Raw genomic sequence first — 25,251 nt, 5'->3', positions numbered from 1 at the left:
CCACCTAACAATATCCAAATAATATCAAGTTAAAAATGCTTGGGTAAACACACACGTATCTTCAGTCCTGAAGAGCGTCAAGCAGGAACAGCGGGTGAGATGCAGGGAATACACTTTTTCAACAGCAGCACCAGGGAATAAAGGGGCCAATGCATCAAACTCCTCCTTTGCGATTACCAAATAGCGATTTTTAAGTAATCGCTATTTGGTAATCACAATAAAATGTGCGATTTTAGGCCCCCTCTGAAGCACCACCCCCCAAAAAACGCAAGTGTGCACATATGCTCTGAATAGCACTTTGATACATTCATGTTTTGCATTTTTCAGACCATGCACAAATTACCATCAACTTTAAGTTGATGGTAATTAGCGTTTCCTAAATGCTCATTACGCATGTAGGAAAGGCTTCTTCAATCTGCATTAGGGAATCACAAATTGCGATTCCCCAAATGCATTGGCAATATGGAAAGGGGCGACAGTTCGGTCCCCCCGAACGTATGGTTGGGTGCCCCGATCCCCCCGGGAAACCATTTTGGGCGGGAGGCGTGGCTCGGCTGGTATGCCCGAAGTGGCGTAGCCGGGGCGCGCCCTTTCCCGCCCAGGAGGGGTTGTCCTAGACACCCGCATGGAAGACCACGCCCAGTAGGCGTACCAGAGGAGGGTCCCCGCCCTCCAGCAGATGAATAAATAGAGCGGGAATCCGAAGAAGCGTCCTCTTGTTCCTGTGCTCTGAAGGCTGCACCAACTCGTTGCTCGTGAGCCCTCGACGGAACAAGCGGCAATTTTGAGAACTTGTAATCTTGTTGTTTCTCTTTCAGTTATTTGGAGTACGAAGGATCCAGGACCTCGTTGATCAACTAGAGCAGAGTACTCAAAACCATGGCCGGCAAGAAAGCAAGAAAGGGCTCCGAGATGGAGAAGGTATTGCGACATTTGTCGAACCGAATGGCGAGCATGGACCGAAAGCTCGGAAAAGTTGACTCGATCGGTCGAGGTTTGGCCGAGGTTAAGAAACATTTAGCGGCCCAGAACAGCTCAGGCCGTCCTAAGAAGGTAATAGGCCCGGCCTTGAGGGTAGGGGGAAGCGTGTTAAGAGGAGGGCGGTTTCTGGGGAGGTTCCGGTTCCTGAGGTACCCCCAGTCGCCCCCATCACACCGGCGGACAGCCCGGTACCAAACCCAGATATAGGTTTACCGACCCCGGTTGTAATTACTCCTGTTAACGATGAGGAGATGCCCCCCGAATTGGCCATCCAGTTAGCGGCGGTGTTGCCATGGCTCAAGAAGAAAGCGGGGGGGGCAGTGGCCGCGGGGACCCGGCCGAGGAGGCTAGACTAATAATCGAGCGGCAGTCAAAAGAGGCCGCGATGGCGAATGTTCCTCTTGTTCCCCCACAGGTGGCGCCGGGAGGACCTGCGGTTAGCCGGGAAAAGGCAGCAGACACAACGGCCGAACCTGGTAAGCACACATTGCCAATGGCAGGGGAGGGTTCATTACCTTCAAGGCGCGAAAGGGTGGCACAGCACATCCCTATGGCCACAAAAGAACTGATATGGGGGAGAAATATGTGAATATGTTTTCATTATTGACTGACCATCACGATATGGAATATGCAAAACCCCAGAAAGATTTATGGCACCCCAGTGTATGGCGCGCCAAGATGGCGGAATTCAGGGTTGAGGAGACGGTAGCAAATTGGGTTAAGGCCTTTGCCATATTTACGGCAGTCATGGGGGAACGGAAGCCTGAAATCATGACCGAGTTGACCTGTTATCAGAATAGGATTATGGATTTTTATACCATGTATGAGGGGGATGAATGGAAAGGTTACGATATGAAATTCCGAAAAGCGAAAGAGTTTGATGCTACTTTGACTTGGGATTGCCTCGACTCGGTGTCATGGCACAGGCAGCTCTTGCCTGGGGCGGCAGGTACTTCCTCGCCGGGCGGGAGCGGGTCGGGGTCAGTTCGCCAAAAGCCTGCGGTGCCCTTTCGAGCGGGCGCCGGTGGGGACCATCAGTCCAAGACCAGCGGGAATGACGGCAAGCGGGGGTTTGTTGGGGCTTCAATAGAGGCAACTGTAGCAGGCCCCAGGGAACATGTAGGTTCAGGCATGCGTGTGCGGGCTGTGGGAACTCCTCACACCCGGAGAGTAGCTGTAGATCTAAAAACAGCGGAACGGGAGGAAAAGGGGGGTCTAAGCAAGAGTGAGGTGATACTTTGTAACCGTTTGCCTACACATGTCGATATCATGGCTCTGACTCCTTGGTTGAACAAATACCCTGATCATGTATCCGCCGGGGTGTTGAGGAAGGGATTCCTATATGGCTTCAACATCCCGACGGGGGATTTTCGGGGGGACTCTTTTTGTAAAAATCAGTTATCTGTCCAACACAACCCAAGCGTAGCGGCAAAAAAGATTGCAAAAGAAGTCAGCTTGGGGCAGGTGGCGGGGCCTTTTCATCGCCCGCCGGTGGTGGATTTTGTGTGTTCCCCGTTAGGTGTGGTCCCGAAAAAAGACCCCGGGGGAGTTTAGACTCATTCACAACTTGTCTGCCCCAAGGGGTTCTTCGGTGAACAAAGCCATTGACCCAGACGTTTGTTCAGTGCGGTACGCATCGTTCGATGATGCCGTGGCCATGTTAAATCATATGGGCCCCGGAGCGCTGATGGGAGAAATCGGACATCGAATCGGCGTTCCGGTTGCTCCCGGTACACCCACAGGATCAGCGCTTGCTAGGTTTTGCATTTCAGGGGAGTTATTACATGGATAAATGCATGCCGATGGGTTGCTCCATTTCTTGTGCTTATTTTGAAATGTTCAGCTGTTTTTTAGAGTGGGTATTCACCGAGGCCACGGGCCATAAGCATGTGATGCACTATCTAGATGACTTCTTGTTTTTGGGTGCAGCCGGCGATACGAAATGTGCGCAGGCGCTACGGGACTTCTGCATCCTCATGCGGGAGTTCGGAGTCCCACTGGCACCAGGTAAGATGGTCGGACCATCTACTTCACTGGAGTTTCTGGGAATAGAGCTCGATTCGGTGGAAGGGTGTTTCCGTTTACCGATGGAAAAGGTGGCCAAATTTAGGGCTTCCCTGATACAATGCCTGGGCAAGGAGAAAGTGACCCTGCACCAGTTACAGCAAACAGTGGGTCAGCTTAACTTTGCCTTGAGGGTGATACCAATGGCCTGCCCCTTCTCACGCTCTATTGCACAAGCTATGGTTGGTCTCAAGGAGGGACACCACCGTACGAGACTGTCGGCAGAGGTTTGCCAGGATATGCGCATTTGGTTGGCATTTCTGGCGGACTTCAACGGTCGAGTTGTGTGGAACAAGCCGCCAGCATCTTCGGATGAACTAGGTTTGTGGACTGACTCTGCTGGGAGCGTGGGATTTGGCGCCATTTTTAATAACCGATGGCCGGCGCAAGTATGGCCGACGTGGTGGCACTCCAGCGGTCTGACAGGTAACATTGGGTTCTTGGAGCTATTCCCCATTTGGGTTGCTCTGATGGCATGGCCAGACGACTTCAGGGACCGCTCGGTGGTGTTTTGGTCTGATAATATGACTGTGGTTGAGTTCATTAACCAGCAGGCAGCCCGCTGCAAGTGGATCTTGAGATTATTGAAAGAAATCGTATTACGTTGCATGAAATTGAATGTACAGTTCAGGGCAAAACATGTGCCAGGTGTACTGAATTATGCAGCTGATGCACTCTCTCGTTCACACATGCAGGCTTTCAGGGGCTATTTACCCACAGCGGACCTAGTGGCGGCACCGTTCCCCGAAGCACTATGGCTAATCGGTGCCCCGGATTACAAGACCTCGTGGCAGCCAGCTTAGCGCCCAGAACAAGGAAGGCATACGAAGGAGCGTTTCGTTCCTACTGCACATTTTTGGGTCCATCAGGGAGACAGCGCTGGGGTCAGGAGGACTCCTTCCTGGGGTTCCTGGTTGCGCTGCACAGAGGAGGCGATCAGCGGCAACGGCCAATAGACATAGGGCGGCCATTTCGTTCATGGCGCAGGTGCATGGCATAAGAGACCCGACAGATTCCTTTTTGGTTAGGAAGGCACTCCGCGGCTGGCAACGCCTCGAGGGTCGCAAGCAGGATACGAGGCACCCGATTGGTTTAGATAGATTGTCTCTACTCTTAGCGAAGCTAGATGAGACGTGCTCCTCCCTTTACGAAGCAGTTCTGTTCCGGGCAGCTTTCGCCTTGGCATTCCACGGGGCTATGCGGGTGAGCGAACTGGCCGCAAGGAACAAGAAGGATATAGAGGGAGGCCTGAGCAGGGATCACATCCAAATAAGGGGTGATTCGATGGTAATCTCGATAGCCAGGTCCAAGACTGACCAGGGAGCCATGGGTGATAGTGTTATCGTGCAGCGCGCACAAGGGTCCCCCACTTGTCCGATAAAATGCGTAGAGGAATACTTGGCATTGAGGACGGCTACGTGGGGGGGAGCTTGCTGAGGCACAAGGATGGCACCCCACTGACGAGGTTTCAGTTTCAGAGGGTGTTAGCACTGTCAATTGCTGCCGCGGGCATGGACCCGTGCGATTTTGGGTTCCACTCATTTAGGATAGGGGCTGCTACTGAGGCTACAGCCCGGGGTCAGAGTGCAGAGGAAGTAAAGCAGCTGGGCCGTTGGTCCTCGAATTGCTTCAAAAGGTATGTGCGATTGCACATGTTGTAAAGATCAATTGACATGCACTCACGCTTCTTGTCTTTTGTTTGAATTACAGTTTTGCGAGCCTGTCACGCGGGGCGGAATTGGAAGTCAACCCAGCACCAGGAGACCAGCGGTCGAGGATCACCGACTGGAGAAAGAGTGGTATGGGTCGTGGGCCACTCATATGTGAGGCGCGCCGGGGACGTATTCAAGGCAGGTGACGCGACTCACGCATCTGGGGAATACGGGTACAGAGTGACCTTCCATGGGAAGGGCGGGCTCTGTTTTGACCAATTTCAATCGTTCTTTGAGGGTCTTTTAGGGCGGCAAAGGTCACCGCCATCTGTAGTCATAGTACACCTGGGAGGCAACGACTTAGTGAAGCTGGGAAGACGAGTGTTATTAGAACACATCCTGTCGGCAGTTAGCTGGTTGGCTAAGAAACCCCCGGGTGCACGATTGCCTGGTCCCACATGATCCCCAGGAAGAGTTGGCGGGGGGGCATTTCAGTGTCAGCGTTGAACCACTCTGTGAAAAGGGTTAACAATAAAATAGGGAAATTGTTTCGCTCAGCGCAGTTGCATAGCATTCCTCACGGGTGTATTCGGGGTGATCACATGTTTCCGAATGATGGGGTTCACCTGTCCAGGGAGGGAAATGATTTACTCATAGGAGACTTCATAGCATGGCTAAGGGGTTTGAGGAAGCATGACCTTTAGGAGGATTGGGGGGGCCGGATAGTCGGTCAACTATCCGGCCTGTGGCGGTAAGGTCATGATCGGTGAGCAGTAATTTCAAGGTCCCTAGAGGGGGGCGCCACCCAGAATGGAAGGGAGCGCCCGGGGGAGGCGGCCATTGGCCCCTTCCACGGGGAGGCGGCACCCACTAAGGATGGGTCACCTAGGGGGAGACGGCCATAGGCCCCTCCCAAGGGGGGAGGCTGCTAGATGCCCCCCTACGAATTTCCCGGGGGCCGGATATCCGCGACGGCGGATAGAGAGTGTGGGATGGGGGGAGTCCACGCTGTCCTTCCTACAGATACCTCACACGGGAACTCGGACGACCTTTAAGATGGCGTCGAGTGAAAAGGGGGCCCCCACGACAAGGGAAGTTACAGGTGGCAATGAGGGTAAAGTCCTCTGCGCATGCGCCACTCACACCGTGAGGACAGGATTTTGGTAGTAGGGATCTGACACCGGTTAAGACCTTGCCGTTGGCCCTTAATGCTAAGATGTACAATTTTAATTTACAATGTATGCATTTTCAGGATGCTAGACTCGGCTAGGAAACCTTTGTATTAGAGATCTGTTAAGGTTAGCCAAAGAACATGTCTTCATCGAAATGTAATAAATGTAAAATTGTACATAATTCATGAAACTTTTATTTAATGTTTTAAATTTTGTTTCATATTTCAATAAATACGGCCGGGGGGATAACTCCCCCCCGCCTTCCAAAAGTTCAAACCTGTGTCTGTCTACTCCCATTGGGAATTGGTGTTGGGAGGGGGTGGCGGGCATCCCGGCCATATGGAAAGGGGCGACCACTCGGTCCCCCCAGGAAACCATTTTGGGCGGGAGGCGTGGCTCGGCTGGTATGCCCGAAGTGGCAAAGCCGGGGCGCGTCCTTTCCCGCCCAGGAGGGGTTGTCCTAGACACCCGCATGGAAGACCACGCCCAGTAGGCGTACCAGAGGAGGGTCCCCGCCCTCCAGCAGATGAATAAATAGAGCGGGAATCCGAAGAAGCGTCCTCTTGTTCCTGTGCTCTGAAGGCTGCACCAACTCGTTGATCAAGAGCCCTCGACGGAACAAGCGGCAATTTTGACCCACCCACCAGCCCCTTATGGCAATGTTTGTTTCAATAAAGTTTGATTAGATAGAAATGTATAGGCCTTTTTTCCTTTGTAGAGAAGTAAGGGAATGTGTCATATGATGATGTGGCTTCTGTTTTAGGATAATGTTTCCCTTTGCAGGAAAATGAAGTTGATGACTCATCAAGGCTGTGTCAGAATTTTTTCTTCTCTTAGTAAAACAACTGTCGTATTTATTTTTGGTCGGGCGGTAAGGTCATGATCGGTGAGCAGTAATTTCAAGGTCCCTAGAGGGGGGCGCCACCCAGAATGGATGGGAGCGCCCGGGGGGAGACGGCCATTGGCCCCTTCCACGGGGAGGCGGCACCCACTAAGGATGGGTCGCCTAGGGGGAGACGGCCATAGGCCCCTCCCAAGGGGGGAGGCGGCTAGATGCCCCTCCTACGAATTTCCCGGGGGCCGGATATCCGCGACGGCGGATAGAGAGTGTGGGATTGGGGGGGAGTCCACGCTGTCGTCCTTACAGATACCTCACACGGGAACTCGGACGACCTTTAAGATGGCGTCGAGTGAAAAGGGGGCCCCCACGACAAGGAAAGTTACAGGTGGCAATGAGGGTAAAGTCCTCTGCGCATGCGCCACTCACACCGTGAGGGCGGGATTTTGGTAGTAGGGATCTGACACCGGTTAAGACCTTGCCGTTGGCCCTTAATGCTAGGATGTACAATTTTAATTTAGAATGTATGCATTTTCAGGATGCTAGACTCGGCTAGGAAACCTTTGTATTAGAGATCTGTTAAGGTTAGCCAAAGAACATGTCTTCATCGAAATGGAATAAATGTAAAATTGTACATAATTCATGAAACTTTTATTTAATGTTTTAAATTTTGTTTCATATTTTAATAAATACGGCCGGGGGGGTAACTCCCACCCGCCTTCCAAAAGTTCAAACCTGTGTCTGTCTACTCCCATTGGGAACTGGTGTTGGGAGGGGGTGGCGGGCATCCCGGCCATATAGGTAATCACCAAAAATTTTGATTACCAAAATTGCGATAGACAAAAGCTACATGCATCTGAAAAGGCCTTTTTCCATTCGCAAAATGGGCTGATTCTGCGAATTGTCCCGTTTGCAAATGGAAAAAGGCTTGATGCATGTGCCCCAAAAACTTGAAGGTCCACTTCATATTAAGCGTCAGATAGAAGGCACAAAGAGTAGAACAGGTCTTCTAAAATTAATAGAAGCACTCAAAGGGAGGGGCACAGTAAAGCGGTAGTGGACGAAGGCTTGAGCTGGCCTCTGTGCAAGAGTTGATAGTGGCATAGTGCCTGTGACCTGGCACTAATTTGGGACCTGCTGGGAAAGATGCTAACATCCGCGAAAAGCCAGAGTTTGAGATCAAAATGTGACAGATGAGCCATTTAGCAAATGCTTGAAAGGGACTTTCCTACACGGGTCAATGACTGAAGAGGAGTGACCCAAAGCCCCTATCTCAATGTTGTAAGTCATGTTGTACTGTATTCTTTAATGTGGAGAAGTGTGGCTTAATGGTTAGAGCAGCAGACCCTGATGCAGAGGTCTAGCCCGGGACCAGGGTTCAATTCCTGCCTCGGCGGGTCTTGGGCTCAATTTCGGCGGACCTGATAATTCTCACCTCGGTGCCTATTCTAATCATGGGTCCCACTCTGCAACTCTGGGCAAGAGCTTGCTTAATCGCCCCAACAACGCTAGGCCTGGAGTGGGCACTTCACAGGGAAAAGCCAGGAAGGCTTCCACAGCAGTATGCGTACAAGCGCCTGAGATACCCCTTCGGGGGTCAATTCGATGCGCTATACAAATACTACTACATTTAATACTGCATAGTGTTGTATGTTTTATGCTTAGGTGATCTGTGGCAGGAAGCTATGTGTCAAGTGAGACATTAAAACAATTCATAGGGCCGTATTTAGAAGAGAGTATCTTAGCACAGCAGTTGTGCCACGCTATGGCACTTTCAAAGTACAGGGATGTTCCATATTTGCAATAATATCTCGCATCCTTGTGCTTTATCCTGCACTGGCACACGATTGACTACCATGCGCTGATCAATAAATAAAAAGGCCCCCTGGTAAGAATGCAGGGTAGACAGCAGGGGAAAAAAAGAGCAACCAAACTAGTTTGGTTACCATGCGCTGATGCAGGTACCCTTGCACCATTGTGCAAGGGTGCCAGTGTCACTGGATGATTATTTATGTTCAGGAAGGTGTCCCTTTCTGCATACAAACAATCACAAGACATGATTTTCTCGTTCTATGTGTGCTGAAGAATGCAGCACGCATAGAAAGAGGAAAAGAATTAGAAGAAATTTGTTGCACCTCCCTTTGCCTCCTCTGGGGAGGTGTGGCATGCAGACACATTTCCAGGTTTACCATTACTGGTAAATGTGTCGGGTTCAATGGGTGTTGTGTGGGAACACCCACAGCAACACCCATGGAATGCCCCTTTCACGCAAAGTGCTGCATGTAAAGGGGCTATATTTACAAGTACAGGAAAAGCCACACAGGGTGGCTTTTCGTGTCCTTGTAAATATGGGGCAGGAAAACACACTACCGATACGTCACAAATAGTGATGCACCGGCAGCGCAAGGGGCTTGTAAATACGCCTCTTAATATTGTGAAATAGTCAAAGTCCACTGCTCATCTTTGATAATGCTACGGAAAAACCCACAACCAGTGCAGCAATCAGATTTCTCATCCCCAACCTTCTTTCACTGAATAGTCTTTTAATGGCAGCCATGCTATCTTCAAGGACCTGTGAGGTGAACATCAGTCTTCTTATTTGCAAGCTGCAATGGTATCCATTTGCATAGGTTTTACTGCATAGCTTTTGATAGTTATTTCTGCACTAAACGACCATCTGTAAGGTTGAATTTCAATTCAAATTCATGACCCCCAGCTGTGTATTGCTTTTAAATGTACATGAATTTTTATATAGCGCAATCAATCACCATCATTCCCCTGTGAGATAACCCCGGCAGGGTATCCACAAGGTGAAAGCCAGGCATCCCGCCACGAGGGGCCGTTGTGGAGATTAAGCAAGCTATTGCCCAGAGTCGAAGAGTGTGAACCCGTTACTCGAGTAGGCACCAGAGCGAGAATTGTCGAGTCCATGGCCATTTTAAGACTCAAGACCCCGCCGAGCCAGGAATTGAACCCTGGTCCCGGGCTGACCTCTGCTTCCAGGTCTGCCTCCTCTAACCAGTGAGCCACACTTCTCCACAAGTAAATTCATGTAAATCTGGCTTATTTCTACATTTTCCATCAAGGTGTCACATAACAGGTCGTAGTACTCAGGAGTTCCCAATTTACGAATCAGTTACCATTCCAGTGTTGGGGGCAGTAAGTGATCAATGGTTTACAACTGTAGTTGTAGTCACAATCCATTGATGGGTCCCATTGAAGATGCCCCTTTCACACTCCATGCTCTTTGCGATTCAGAATAGCTCACAAAAGACCTTGTAACAGCTACAGGACCTGTGATTTTGCAAATCAAAGGCTTTATGACTGCAAAAATCCCATTTACATTAGCCCTTAACCCATTATAATAACGTAATAACCATTTTAGAAAATGTAAAGAAATATCAGCATTAAATATAATTGCACACTTTCATGCGAGAGTCCTTAGATTGTAGATCAATGGCATAATATTTATGAAAGTGCCATGTACCTTTTTTGCAATTATTGATTGGTCCATTCTCTAGCAAATGTCTCTTCACGATTCTACCCAGGATGCAGCTCCATTACTCCACTAACCTAGCAGAGTGATGGGATGGCAGGCAAGCATGCTATAATTAGTGGAGCAGATTCAGTTACATCAGGGCCTAAATGCTTTGGAGACCCAGCTCCTTAATTATAGCTGACTATTTCTATGCAAGACGGTAGTAGGGTCCAGGATATTTTGGTGAAAATGTTCCAGGACACACTTGCTATGCCCCTATGAGTGGGCAAAATTTATCTAGCAAATAGCATGCTCTGTTTGCTGGCTGCATTATTGAATTCAAGGTCCCACACTTCAGATATCTTTTATGATTTCTATGTCAGGTCACAGACTGGCATAAATGTAATATATGCTGGTTTCCACTCGGTGCAGGACAGTACCTACAATGTGTCTGGAAATTAGGGATCACTGAAATAATATCGACGGACAAAATATCGACTTGCCAAAATATCGTGGACAAAATATCGACAGTCAAAATATCGAGTTTGTATCTACAAACAGGTAAGTACAAAAATATCGAGTACAAAATATCGTTAACAATAATATAGATGTAAAAAATATCGACTTTATTAAAAACAGTGTTAAATTAAATTAATATTAAATTTAAATTACTAAAATATACTTAAAACTACTTAAATTAAATTATAATAATTAAATAATAAATGAAAATAATAAAAATAATTTTTTACAATCTTATTAGTTGACCCTGAACCCTAAAAATACCCCTTTACCCAAAAACCCCAAACTGACCCTGAACCCTAAAAATACCCCTTTACCCAAAAACCCAAAACTGACCCTGAACCCTAAAAATACCCCTTTACCCAAAAACTGAAAACTGACCCTGAACCCTAAAAATACCCCTTTACCCAAGAACTGAAAACTGACCCTGAACCCTAAAAATACCCCTTTACCCATGAACTGAAAACTGACCCTGAACCCTAAAAATACCCCTTTACCCATGAACTGAAAACTGACCCTGAACCCTAAAAATGCCCCTTTACCCAAAAACTGAAAACTGACCCTGAACCCCAAAAATACCCCTTTACCCTAAAACTGAAAACTGACCCTGAACCCTAAAAATGCTCCTTTACCCAAAATGTATCAATATTATTTAATTACCAATTAATTATTAATTAACAATAACAATAAAGTAAATATATTAGAACATTAGCTGTAATTATTTTAATAATTAATATTATTTTTTCCAAATTAATTACTTAAAAATAACACAAAATTATATATATTAAAAATTTACTCTAATTAATGTAATTAACTAATTACAAAAAATTAATTAACAATTAATTACTAATACAAAATATGTTCAAAATTATATTAATTAATTAACTAATTAATATTAATTAATTATCAATTAATTATTAATTAAAAATATTATCAAACATATATTAATTAATTAATTATTATTAAATTACTTCCCACCCTATTCCCCTATAAACCCACAACCCGCTACAGAATTACATTACGCAATTATTATAAAAACAAAATTCATTTAATAAAATATTTTATAACATTAATACACACTATTCACACATATTATTACATAAAAATACACTATAAAATATTATATATTATTAAAAATTCGATATTTTTGCTATCTATATTTTATACAGTCGATATTACTTCACTTACCTGAAAAACGATATTTTTGTAGTCGATATTATGTCCAGTCGATATTTTGTCCAGTCTATATTTAAAACTCGATATTATGTCCAGTCGATATTTTGGAGTCGATATTTTGTCTGTACACCGAAATTAGGCCGGTACCTACTCAAAACAAGCAGTCAAATATGAATGTAGCTAGAAATATTATAGGTGAAATAAAACTAGATTGAATTTGATTTGTAACAGGAAAATGTCCTATCTGTTAATGTGTTTACATTTACCACATCAATAGCAGTAGTAAAATCTGTTTTAAGTAGGGCATTACGAGGCAACATCCAGCGTGTCCGAAAAGTGGTTTCTCAAAGTTGAAAAGGACCTCTCAATGGATACATAAAAAAATTGACAATATAAACACTTTTACTGTGGAATCGCTTTTTGCTTTCTGTGCCTGTTTGAACCTGTTGCTGCCACCAACCTTGGGATTCTGTGCAGGAAGTTAACATCTCGCCGGACCCGCTTTGCGGGTCCCGCAGCGCCCCGCACCCACCCGGAGCTGTTCTAAGTGAGGAGCAGCAGCTGAGAGGTCATCGGGGTGCGTGGTGTTACCGGCAGGGCTGCGAGCTTGGAAGCAGGGACTCCAGCTACCGGGAGTCCCTGCGATCCCCATTGGACACATCTGGGCTGCTCTCCCTGCTGGACCCGCCCCCCCCCGCCCACGGAGTGAAAAAGGGGTTTGGAGTTCCTGTCTGCGGGACCCTTTTACTGTGGAATCGCTTTTTGCTTTCTGCGCCCGTTTGAACCTGTTGCTGCCACCAACCTTGGGATTCTGTGCAGGAATTTAACATCTCGCCGACTATTATAGCTGACTATTTCTATGCAAGACGGTAGTAGGGTCCAGGATATTTTGGTGAAAATGTTCCAGGACACACTTGCTATGCCCCTATGAGTGGGCAAAATGTATCTAGCAAATAGCATGCTCTGTTTGCTGGCTGCATTATTGAATTCAAGGTCCCACACTTCAGATATCTTTTATGATTTCTATGTCAGGTCACAGACTGGCATAAATGTAATATATGCTGGTTTCCACTCGGTGCAGGACAGTACCTACAATGTGTCTGGAAATTAGGCCGGTACCTACTCAAAACAAGCAGTCAAATATGAATGTAGCTAGAAATATTATAGGTGAAATAAAACTAGATTGAATTTGATTTGTAACAGGAAAATGTCCTATCTGTTAATGTGTTTACATTTACCACATCAATAGCAGTAGTAAAATCTGTTTTGACCCCTTAAGTGCTGCGTCGGTGCGTTGGCCGACGGCAGCACTACCTCCCCAGTGCTGCGCACGACCATTGGACGTACATTCAGCACTAGTTCCAATGGACAGCGCAGCACTGGGGAGGGATGTTTACTAGCATCTATGAGGTTAAGTAGGGCATTACGAGGCAACATCCAGCGTGTCCGAAAAGTGGTTTCTCAAAGTTGAAAAGGACCTCTCAATGGATACATAAAAAAATTGACAATATAAACCCTTTTACTGTGGAATCGCTTTTTGCTTTCTGTGCCTGTTTGAACCTGTTGCTGCCACCAACCTTGGGATTCTGTGCAGGAAGTTAACATCTCGCCGGACCCGCTTTGCGGGTCCCGCAGCGCCCCGCACCCACCCGGAGCTGTTCTAAGTGAGGAGCAGCAGCTGAGAGGTCATCGGGGTGCGTGGTGTTACTGGCAGGGCTGCGAGCTTGGAAGCAGGGACTCCAGCTACCAGGAGTCCCTGCGAGCCCCATTGGACACATCTGGGCTGCTCTCCCTGCTGGACCCGCCCCCCCGCCCACGGAGTGAAAAGGGGGTTTGGAGTTCCTGTCTGCGGGACCCTTTTACTGTGGAATCGCTTTTTGCTTTCTGCGCCCGTTTGAACCTGTTGCTGCCACCAACCTTGGGATTCTGTGCAGGAATTTAACATCTCGCTGACTATTATAGCTGACTATTTCTATGCAAGACGGTAGTAGGGTCCAGGATATTTTGGTGAAAATGTTCCAGGACACACTTGCTATGCCCCTATGAGTGGGCAAAATGTATCTAGCAAATAGCATGCTTTGTTTGCTGGCTGCATTATTGAATTCAAGGTCCCACACTTCAGATATCTTTTATGATTTCTATGTCAGGTCACAGACTGGCATAAATGTAATATATGCTGGTTTCCACTCGGTGCAGGACAGTACCTACAATGCGTCTGGAAATTAGGCTGGTACCTACTCAAAACAAGCAGTCAAATATGAATGTAGCTAGAAATATTATAGGTGAAATAAAACTAGATTGAATTTGATTTGTAACAGGAAAATGTCCTATCTGTTAATGTGTTTACATTTACCACATCAATAGCAGTAGTAAAATCTGTTTTAAGTAGGGCATTACGAGGCAACATCCAGCGTGTCCGAAAAGTGGTTTCTCAAAGTTGAAAAGGACCTCTCAATGGATACATAAAAAAATTGACAATATAAACCCTTTTACTGTGGAATCGCTTTTTGCTTTCTGTGCCCGTTTGAACCTGTTGCTGCCACCAACCTTGGGATTCTGTGCAGGAAGTTAACATCTCGCCGGACCCGCTTTGCGGGTCCCGCAGCGCCCCGCACCCACCCGGAGCTGTTCTCAGTGAGGAGCAGCAGCTGAGAGGTCATCGGGGTGCGTGGTGTTACCGGCAGGGCTGCGAGCTTGGAAGCAGGGACTCCAGCTACCAGGAGTCCCTGCGAGCCCCATTGGACACACCTGGGCTGCTCTCCCTGCTGGACCCGCCCCCCCGCCCATCATCTTTCCTCATTGATTAAATGGAGGTCCCTTGGCCGCTGCGCGGGAGCGCGCCCGGGAGAAGCCCGGGACAAGGGCGGGACCGTCTGTGGCCGTCTGGGGCCGAAGGAGGTAGGGTTGGGCCCCCCCGCTGACATCTACTAGACTGGTACTCCGATTTAGTAACAGTGTGCTTTGTAAGACGTTTTGTAATTTAAAGTGCTCTGTCATTTCCTTGAAGGCGTAGGAGGTTTTATACTATGTCTTCGTCTTCATGCACTCCCACTTTGTTGCCTCCCTTGAATGAGGCAGGGGCAGCAATTATAGGTCCCCTGGACACCTACTTTAAACGAATACCTCAAGACATTGATAAAGAAATTGCTCTGGCGGAAAGACGTGCAGAACGTAGGTTATCCATTGAACTTTTGATATAAATCATCTTAAGTTTCTCACCTCTGCATGCAGAAATGCGTGCCCATCAGTGTGTAAATACGGAACTGCACATTAGTATCTCTGGGAATTAATAACAGTCACAGATTCCGAGTAGTGCTAATGGAATTTTCTTTAAATTTCACAAAATTCAGAAATATATTCCACACACCAGGTGCACGACTTCGTGACCACATTTCAAGCTTGAACTGAGAGTGTTCTGTGTGTTTATCAAAATGTTTTCCATTTGATTAGTATGGCGAATTCTGATGCATTTGTTTCCTACATGTCTTTCAAAAAGGGAAGGTTATGTAAGCACAAGTCTTGCAGAAGGAAACATTGTTTCCTGGTGATATACTACGAAAAAAGAAGAAAGATAGAAAGAAACGGTGTTACAGCTTTTGATTAAAACTAAACTAAAGGTGTACTGTTAGAACCCGGAGTCTCTATTTCGCAACGGTATGTACCTTTGTCAAGTAAGGACCCTTCTTCCACGTCAGGGCAAGGAAGTACACGCTGTCGATAACTCCTGCTCAACCCCTTGGTAGCTTGGCACGAGCAGGCAGGTTTATCTCAGAGGCAGTGTGTTAAGCATTTGTGAACACGCACAGTAATATAGATGAACCACTACAAACGGACACCACACCGAGATGTATCAAAAATAAGTAAGCTTTATATAATTAACACAATACCTTAATGGCAAAAGACTCCACAATACAAATATGCTTTACAGTGTCTCAGAAATTGGCTTTAGCTTCAAGAGTCTCTCGCAACAATTAACTCCAACATTAGTTATTGCTTCAACGCACAAAAGAGTTTTTGGGGTACAGCCTGCCTAAGAGGAGCGCAGCGTCGGGCCGGAAGTCACATCTAGACTCTCTTGGAACAGTACCTCATGGAAAACAAACAAGGCTCTTCTCACCGTCAGGGAGCTGTGATATTGTGTGCACGTTGTAGCGTCAGTTCCTTAATTCAGGGGAAAGCGATGTGGCGGGGCCCTGGATGTGTAGGCAGGCAGATGGCAGCTTCGGTCCTTACCAGAGGGGAGGCTGCATTACTGTAGTGCCGACACTACATGTCTTTAATGATGTTGTTAAGTCCGTGAAATGTTGATTCACTATTGTCGATGGTCGGCTCCGCCCAGATGGCAATCTGGTGCAGCAAAGAGGCAGGCGGCAGTCTACGGGGGGAATCGGAGCGGTGCTCATGGTCTCGTTCGCAGAAAGCGGCATCATTCGTTGGCTTAAGTTGCAGAGTTCCTCTGTAGCAGCTGAAACCGTGGTTCCAGCCCTCGCTCAAACAAAAGAGGTGAAGTTGTTGGTATCCCTTCATCTTCAAACAGGAGGCTAGCTCGACTCTAGCTCTCGGAGAATATTTGGCAAGATGATGAAAGTTTCTTCCTTGGTCCTTTCTACCTCTCCTAGGCACGAGAAACACCACCACGGGCCAACCCACTACAGCACTCTGGCAGAGGGGCAGTACAACTCATGTGGTCTCCGGGTGCTCTTGCTCAGCAGAGGGTCATCTTGTTTGTTCCCAAAGTGATCCTAAAGTTCGGGGGTTAGGGCCCCCATATTTGTACTCCTTCCTCCCTTTGTCCTTGGGGGCAGAGGTTCCTGTGCCCGCACCAAACCAGTTTTGGGTGCCTTCGACCCAGGTGTGCTCTTCTCCTTTGTCAGGGCAGGCTAGGGTCTTCAGACTCTCCACAGGGAGTGGAGCCAGCACCGGGGGAGATAGTCCTGCTCTATTCAGACCCAGGTGCCAGCTCATCCCATCATTCTCACATCGATCGGCCTAGTGCTGTCCCACCTCACCTCCTGGGGTCCCCTCAGCCCTGTCACTCACAAACCCAGACATACAATACACACCCTAGCAGAAACAGGCTGGATGGTTAGGCAAGAAAATACTGTCTTTCTAAAAGAGGTACTTTCAAACACAGAATGTTAAAATCATCTTCCCTAAAAGATGCATCTTCCAATTCTGGGCTCAGGCATACTAAACTTGATTCTCTACTTGATTCCCTGATCCAGTTAGGATTATAAGATGCTATAATTTAAAACTGCCCAGTCTGGCCTAGAGGGAACAGGCAACCTTGCAATAGTGATAAAGTCACTCGTGGGTAGTTCACTATCAGGTAATGCTCCACACTTCTACACACAAAGCACCCTGCCCGCAAGCCTTCTGTAGGGGTGACTAGCATGTCGCAAAGGGAAGGGTCACAGACCAGCGAGTGATTGCACTCGCTGAGTCACACAGCGGCACATGCTGTGTACCGCGCTGTGCGGTGGCAGGCCCAAGTCATACTTTACGGGCGACTGGTGGGTGGCACAAAAGGTGCTGAGAGCCCAACAGTCGCTTTTGAGTTACAAGCCCCAGGCACCCCGTGCATTATACGAGGGTCTGACAGAACATCAAAATACCATCATGGAATCACAAATTCAACATTACTTTTCTCAGGGAGCACTTGCACAGCGCACTGGATAGCAGTGGCACAGTGCCAAGAGCTTCTAAACCAGCAAACATCAAAAACAGAGGAAGCAATCCGTCAGAAAAAGAGGAAGGGAGACCCACCCCAATAGTAGCAGGTCTAACATGTACCTTACGGGCGTCACTTGCAATGGCTGTACCGAGAAACCACCTCCTTGCTGATTTGAAACATGTGAGTCTCTAAACTGAAGAAAAGAACAATCATGGGGAGAGCGACGTTAGCCTTCTTGGCTTAACGCCTCTCTCTGCCTCTTCGAAAATGCAAGGCTGCTCCATATTCACAAGGATGTGGTGCAGACTTGCGTAACCCACTGCGATAGAGCTAAGTTTCACAACTTAGCGCCAACGCCGGCACCCTTGCACCAGAGTGCAAGGGTGTCTGCAAGCATGGAGGTTTGTTTATGTACAGGTAGGTGTCCCTCCCTGCACATAAACAAACCTAAAATGCCAGTTTGAAACTTACATGTGTGCTGCTTCATGCAGCACACATGTAAGTTACAAAACGGCATCTAAAAAAAAGGTTTGTTCATGTACAGGAAGGGACATCTTGGAAAAAGCAAAAACGAGGAGAAATAAAGCATTTTTCCTTGTTTCGCCAACTTAAGACAAGGGTTTTCCTGGTCTTAATTTTGGCGCTACATCCCATTTACGCTGACCTTGTGAATACGAGGCAGCATCAAAATCCATGGGTGTTGCGGTGGAACGCCCACCACAACACCCGCTGCACACCCCTGTCACGCTAAACACAGCATGAAAGGGGGCCTTCTTCACAAGGCAGCGTTAAGCCACGTTAAGTGGCTTAACGCTGCCTTATGAATAAGGCGAGGCCCCTATTGCCACCACAACGTCACTAAAAGTGGCGTTGTGGTGGGGACAATGGCTTGTGAATATGCCCCTTAGAGTTAACTTACAGGTGTAGAGTTACGAAAATGTAAGTTTACATTCGTGACTAGGGGCCAGATGTATCAAGGCTTTTGCGACTCGCAAACGGCTGATTTGCGATTTTTGATATGTATCAAAAAATCGCAATTTAAGGAATCGCAATTATTTGCGATTCCTTATTTTGCCATAGCATTGAAGGAATCACAAATTTTGCGATTCCTTAAATGATATGTATGACACATTTTTGGTTTGCGAATTTGTGTTAAGAAATCGCAATTTACCACCAACTTATAGTTGGTGGTAATTTGCGATTTCTTTTAAAAATGCCCTAATTGGCATTTGTAAGGGTGGCATGTGACACTCATACATGCCCATAGGGCATGTATATGTGCCACATGCACACACATGTAGATTTGAGGGGTGCAGCAGGGTGTCTTTGAGAAACCCCCGCACCCTTCAAATAATTCTCAAATTGCGATTAGCAAATTGCGAATTCGCAATTTTAGAATTATTGCACTATCATTCCTATGGGCCTCCTGGCCCATAGGAATGCATTGGAATTTATTCTCTATTTGCGAATTCGCAAAATGCGAATTGGCAAATAAAGAATAATAAGGATTCGCTAAAAAATTGTGATTTTGTACATACATACCGTTTTGCGAATTCTAAATAGCGATTTGCAAAAAATCGCTATTTAGGATTCGCAAAACGGTATCTTGATACATCTGGCCCTAGGTCCCATGGTTATTGCTGTTACACATATGCTGAGGAGCAGAAAAACAGGAATGCTCCCCATTATCTCTGGTGTCCGAGAGCACGTGGCTTATCCGAGATGTGCTGCAATGTAAAGCTTTGGTTGGTAACATACTTGGTATGCCACTTTCTAAAATGCTCTTTTCTTCGCGGTTAGCCTGCTGAGTTATATCTGTGTTGTGCTGCTTTTTTCATTTTCCATTTTCCTGCAACAGAAATGTTCTGTTAGAGTTTTTTTCAAAAGACCGAGAAGCCATTTCTTTACGGAATTCAGAAATCTGGCTGTGCCCAATTAGCCTTGCAGTCTAACTTGGAATGAGGTATGTGAATGAAGCCTTAATGATATATTTAAACCTGCATTCATTGCAGGAAACCTGCCTTGCGCGCTTGTGCCATTTTCACAGAACCCTTCTTGTAGGGAAGGAAAAGAACAGTTGATGTGTTTTTTCTTTTAAAGTTCTCATAGTAATTGCTCGTTATTTGCTCAAATAAAAACCTTTCTCTTTTTGAAGTTATAATGAGCGCGATAAATATGGAGGCAAAGCCTCAGCATGAATTATGTCTTTGATTTTAGCTTTCCTGAGTGCATGGGAAAAGACGCGGAGCCCGTTGACACTGCCTCATTATGTTTACATTTCGATGCGGTCCTGTTAGAAAGTCTTACCATGGGCAGTAATGGATCAAGAATAAACAAAAACACTACAACTACCTTCTAATGGCCTGACTACGAGTTCCTCGCCTTTTTTTGACCCATGTGAAAACTTCCGGTTCACGCATGGGTCACAATTCCGAGTGTGACGGTATTTAACGCATTTGATAATTATAGAATGCTTAAATAACCCAGGGGCATATTTAATAGAAGCTGGCAGAGTGCGGTGTTAGGGAAGAATTGGTAAAGCTGTGCTCTCAGGGGCATATTTACAATTACTGGCGCATCCCTGCAAATTAGCAGGGATGCGCAAGTAATTGTGCTCCATGCCTCCGCCACCCATGATGCGCCACATTTACAATGCGGCGCACCATGGGGCAAAAACGGCACAGATGCGTCACGCATCTGTGCCGTAAAGGTATTGCATTGCTGGAGTTGCGTCGCATGCGTGACGCAGCTCCAGCAATGCTCTGGGGGCCCATTCTACTAATGTTGCGTCAAGCCTTACGCCTGCTTCAAGCAGGCGCAGGGTTTCGACGTAGGATTGGCCTAAAAGTGACTGAGTGAAATCTTGTAGATTTCACTCAGCCACTTTTAGGAGGCGTTCCTGCGCCGGAATGCCCCCCCCCCCGAACCAGAACGCCTCCTTAAGGCGCAGGGCTTTACAACGTGACACATCTCCCAGATGCGTTACTTTGTAAATAGCCCTCACCATGGCGCATCTTTTACGCCGCCGCTGCGTCACAAAAGTGATGCAACGGCGGTGCAAAAGAGGCGCAAGGGGCTTGTAAATCTGCCCCATAGTTTCAAAATTCAGGGATGCGCCGTATTGACAAGAATGCGGCGCACCCCTGCGTTTCCCTTAGCGCTAGTGCTGGCGCTTAAGAAGGTGTCTAGTGGCAGCGCCGGCACCCTTGTGCCATTTTGCAAGAGTGCCTGCGCTTCAGGAGGAAATGTTTATGTGCAGGAAGTAACACCTTCCTTCACATAAACAATTTTTAAAGGTGATTTACTATTTCTATGTGTGCTGCAAAAATCAGCATTCATGGAAAGAGCAAAACACAAGAATAAATGAAACATTTCTCCTAATATCGCCTGATTAAGACCAGGAATTCCCTGGTGATATTTTTGGCACTGCCCAATACCTTATAAATGTCAAACATCAATGGGTGTTGCGGCAGAACACACACTGCATTAGCCATTGCACTCTCCTTTCACGCTAAGCGGTATTATTCACAAGGTGGCATTGAGTCAACGCCGCCTTATAAATAAGGTGAAGGACTTACCGCCTCCAGAACATTGGAAAAGGTGACGTTCTGGTGATGTTAACTCCTTGTAAATATGCCCCTGAACCTTCCTTATTTTCGGCAGGTCAAACCTGTTGAAATGTAACAGGGGAAACATATAGTATTGGCCGTAATATGTGGATTTGTAGTGCGACAAATACAAAATCTTCATGTCATTCCCCAGAAATTTGTAATATGAGCTATTTATCACACCCGATAAATAACGAGCACTGTGTTATTGTTATTTACCAGGTGTGATAATTAGCATCTATACTTATAATCAGGCCATAAATGTTCAAGTCTACCCTGCAGCTATAGGCAAATTCCACTTCCTCCATTTTCAGACAGTGGTTTGATTTTCTGTCTTCTTCACAGTTAGATACAGACCTTGAAATTCAACATTTATTACCTGTCTATCCTTCTGCCCTTCTGTCACTCCATAGATCAGTTAAGCCCAGATCCACTCTAAAACCCAATTCCCCACAGCTTTTGCTTGTTAAGGTTTTAGATGAACTGGGAGAACAGGGTTAATTAAATGTGTGTCCTTTCCATTATTGTACTGCAACATAATATTACTTTTTTAATTCAAATTATAAAACAACATGATTGCCAGAGGAATAGTCATGACATATTAATTGAGTCTAAGAAATTGCACATAATAAAGTTACATTGCACATAATATAATTTAAAAAAAGTTCAATATGATTCATATTATTGGTACTTAAATGTATGTTCATAGACATCGCACATGAAATGGTCCACAAGCATGTGCATTGTTTGTGCACTTGCACATTTTTGGCAACCTTGAAAAAGAGTGTCATCTACCAACACGCTAAGTATTGAAAATGAACTGCCCCAGATAAATGATGCCTATTTATAAGATGCTCAAAAGGAACGCGGTTCGCTCACAGAACTTACAATGTGTTTCAGTCATATATATTCATCAATTCTGTGACTAATTCTAACCATTTACCTATAATACCTTTCTCAAAGTCTACTCTCATCATTGTCACTGAAATCCATAACCAGTATCCCTTTCCTGCATTTTCTTTGCACACAAACTTGAACCATTCCATTGCCTATCTTCCCATTCGTTCTGCCATCTTTCCCAATTTTCCAGTAGGTTTGATCTGTTTCCTGCAGACAGTCTAGATGTCACATGAGAATAATAGGCTGCTGAGTAACATAGCAGTGACTATACTTACAAACAACCACAGGAGACAATAATGTTTTGAGATAAGATAAGGCACCATTTATTACATCATCATCATATAAATCTTTAATCGGATAAAAATACCCATAAAAGAAAAATATAATCAGATACAATGAAATGCACTGAATTACAGCTCAATATCACAATAAATCATCATAAATATTAAAAAGTTAAATAAACGACATCAGGACGGTAAAAAGGGGTCACAATCTATCTGCGGGAAATCGTTAAAAATATATAGGATGTTCAGTTATATATAAAAAAAAATCTGATTTGGGGTTGTCACCGTTAATCATAGTCTATCATCCCCGAACAGGCCGCCTAAAAATATCGTACATTTTTTACATTTTGAGCACCTGTTTGCAGTGCAAAATAATAACATGTGCAATATTCACAATATGTAAATCCTTCAAGGGACTATGTCAAAAAGACAGGTCCTATGCAATAATGCAAAAAATGCGGACTTTGTCCCAAATAAGATTCAACAACAAAATCAACAATCATTACTAAAAACACCGGGCGATGTATGAGGATCTCAATCAAGGTCACCTCAGTACTCAACGTCATATGTTAGAGCTTCCACATATAAATACGATTTCCTCTGTTAATAGCAGTTTAAATGTAAACAGCAAAAATCCATATTATCAGGTTGACAAATAAAATTAAAGGTGTCCTTATTATGAATACATTTTACTGGAATGAACAACAGTTGTAAAGCTTCTTATCTCGTATCTCTTTAAAACTTGCAGAAGATAAAAAAGTGCAACGTCCATACCCCCATTTTAGGAACAGGTGCAACAGAATGCAATGAAAGCCATTTGTAGTCTTTTGGGGTAAAAAGTATTTTGCATATTTAGTACAATTAGCAGATAGCTTAGGCTGGGCTATAGATATGTACAGTTACATTGTAAAGGGCTGTTAAGGTTGGCATAGGCTTCCTCCTCGCTCCTCCACTAATACGATTTACATTTACTACGATTTACGAATTACTACGATTTACGATTTATATTTACGATTGAACCCAAGTGGCACCTTCACTTCACTTCGTTTTGCTTCTTATAATGTGCACCACCTTCAGCATGTTTAGTCATTGCAGACTAGTGCATGGACCAATTTAAAGTTAGGAGATTTTGTTTTTAACATTGTATACACGGGCATCTTCCCGGAAAAAAAACCCTTGATAGTCGCTGTGTCACAAATGACATGATAATTATGGACACTAAAGTCTGTGATTTCATTCTGGAGAAAATTAGATAGAATGTCATATCAAAGTGTAAGAGAAGGGAGAGACATCAAAAATCAGGAAAGGTCAACTATGAGACTGTTATGTGTGACCAAAACTCGTAGTGAAGAGGTCTGACAGTGCATATAGTAAAGTGCTCTTCAAGATATCTGTTGCAAAGTCATCCTGTGCCCTGGGCACCCCCAACTTTTTGCTGACTGGAATTGGTGTTAACTGACTCTGACTGACCCTGGGCTCTGTTTAACCAGGCCCATGGCCAGGGCCAAGCTAAAAGGAACACATTAGAACACAGTTAAGACACCCAACATACACTAGGGTACACTATAGTATGGTGGGGTACCCCTGTAGTTGGCATGACCTACCCCCTAAGCCCCTAGTATGTAATAGTGCAGGGGATTGAAACTACCTAGAAGTCTCCAGTATCCTGGGGCATGGCAGTTTAGAGGCCAGCAGATTCTCTGCACCAGCATGTGTGCAGTGCTGAAGCCTGAGGTCAGTTTAAAAGCAGCACTGGTGGCCAGGACATCTTTTTAAACCTTCAATTGTGCCCAAACTCGACTTTGGGGGTAGGGGCCCTTACAAATTAAAAACCTACCATGTTTTTGCATATTAGGGACCCCCAGGGTCACCCCTAGGTATCCCAGGGCTGGGGGGTCAATTATCCATAAGAAGCGCCCTTATAAAACGAGTTCTTAGAAGTCTGGGAAGGTGACATTTTACATTTCACTCCCCACATTGTCTTAAAGAGGTGCTCAAATTCGACTTTGATGCTGGAAGAATTGGGTAAGGGTGATCTGCCATATTTCTGCAGATTCAGAACCCCTGAAGTCTCCCCTAGTTGCACAGGGGGTGGGGGTCCGGTAGAAATTAGGGAGATACTTATAAAATATGGTTTTATAAGCCCTGGTGCTACAAAAGTGGCGCAAGTCATTTTCCCCATTACAAACCCCATGGCCCATAGGTTAACATAGTAGGAAGTGATTGATTAATAAATATTGATAGGAGAGGACTAGCCGGACCATTCAAAGACTCCCCAGAATGGTCGTAGTAAATCCAACAATATTATATTGTCGAATTTATCCTAAAGTGTACATACAATAAGTTATGAGACTTTCTTGTTTATAAGTCCAAATTCAGCCTTTCTGGTCTGCCCTGATTGGTCAGAGTTAAGTGGATTAGCCAGACTGCTGGGAGTGCAGTGATCTGTTCTATAGGAATGCCAGGCCAGGAGGTGGCATCGTAAACTACGCTCTTCAAAGGCAAGAGGGGAGGCCTGGGTTTTATTCCACTATGACAGTCCTGACCCAGAGTCAGGACTAGGCTTAAGAAAGGTATTTGCAGATGGTACGGGGATAGTCCATGGAAATGAGATATTTCAGGGGGTGTGTTTAGCAAGCTCTTACCTCCTTGCTGGAAAATCAGCCATTATGGATTTGGAAGGATGATGCACTCTGGGACAAACTAATGCCACACTCCACAGAATGTGGTCATAACTATGAGGAGTTGCCCTGCTCTCGTTGGTCAGCAGTGACCTGGTGCTTGACCCAGAGAATTTTGAATAAGTATCTGAGAGGGGAAGAACCCTCCAGATCTGCTGCTTGAAACTGAATGAAGCAAGAAGTGCCCTGCTGAAGGTTTTGATGTGCAAGAAACTCTAAGGCCT

The sequence above is a fragment of the Lissotriton vulgaris genome, chromosome 8 (genome assembly GCF_964263255.1).
Source record: "Lissotriton vulgaris chromosome 8, aLisVul1.2, whole genome shotgun sequence".
NCBI classification, from domain to species: domain Eukaryota; kingdom Metazoa; phylum Chordata; class Amphibia; order Caudata; family Salamandridae; genus Lissotriton; species Lissotriton vulgaris.
The sequence above is the reverse complement of the archived record's forward strand: the minus strand, read 5'-3'. Positions refer to the sequence as shown.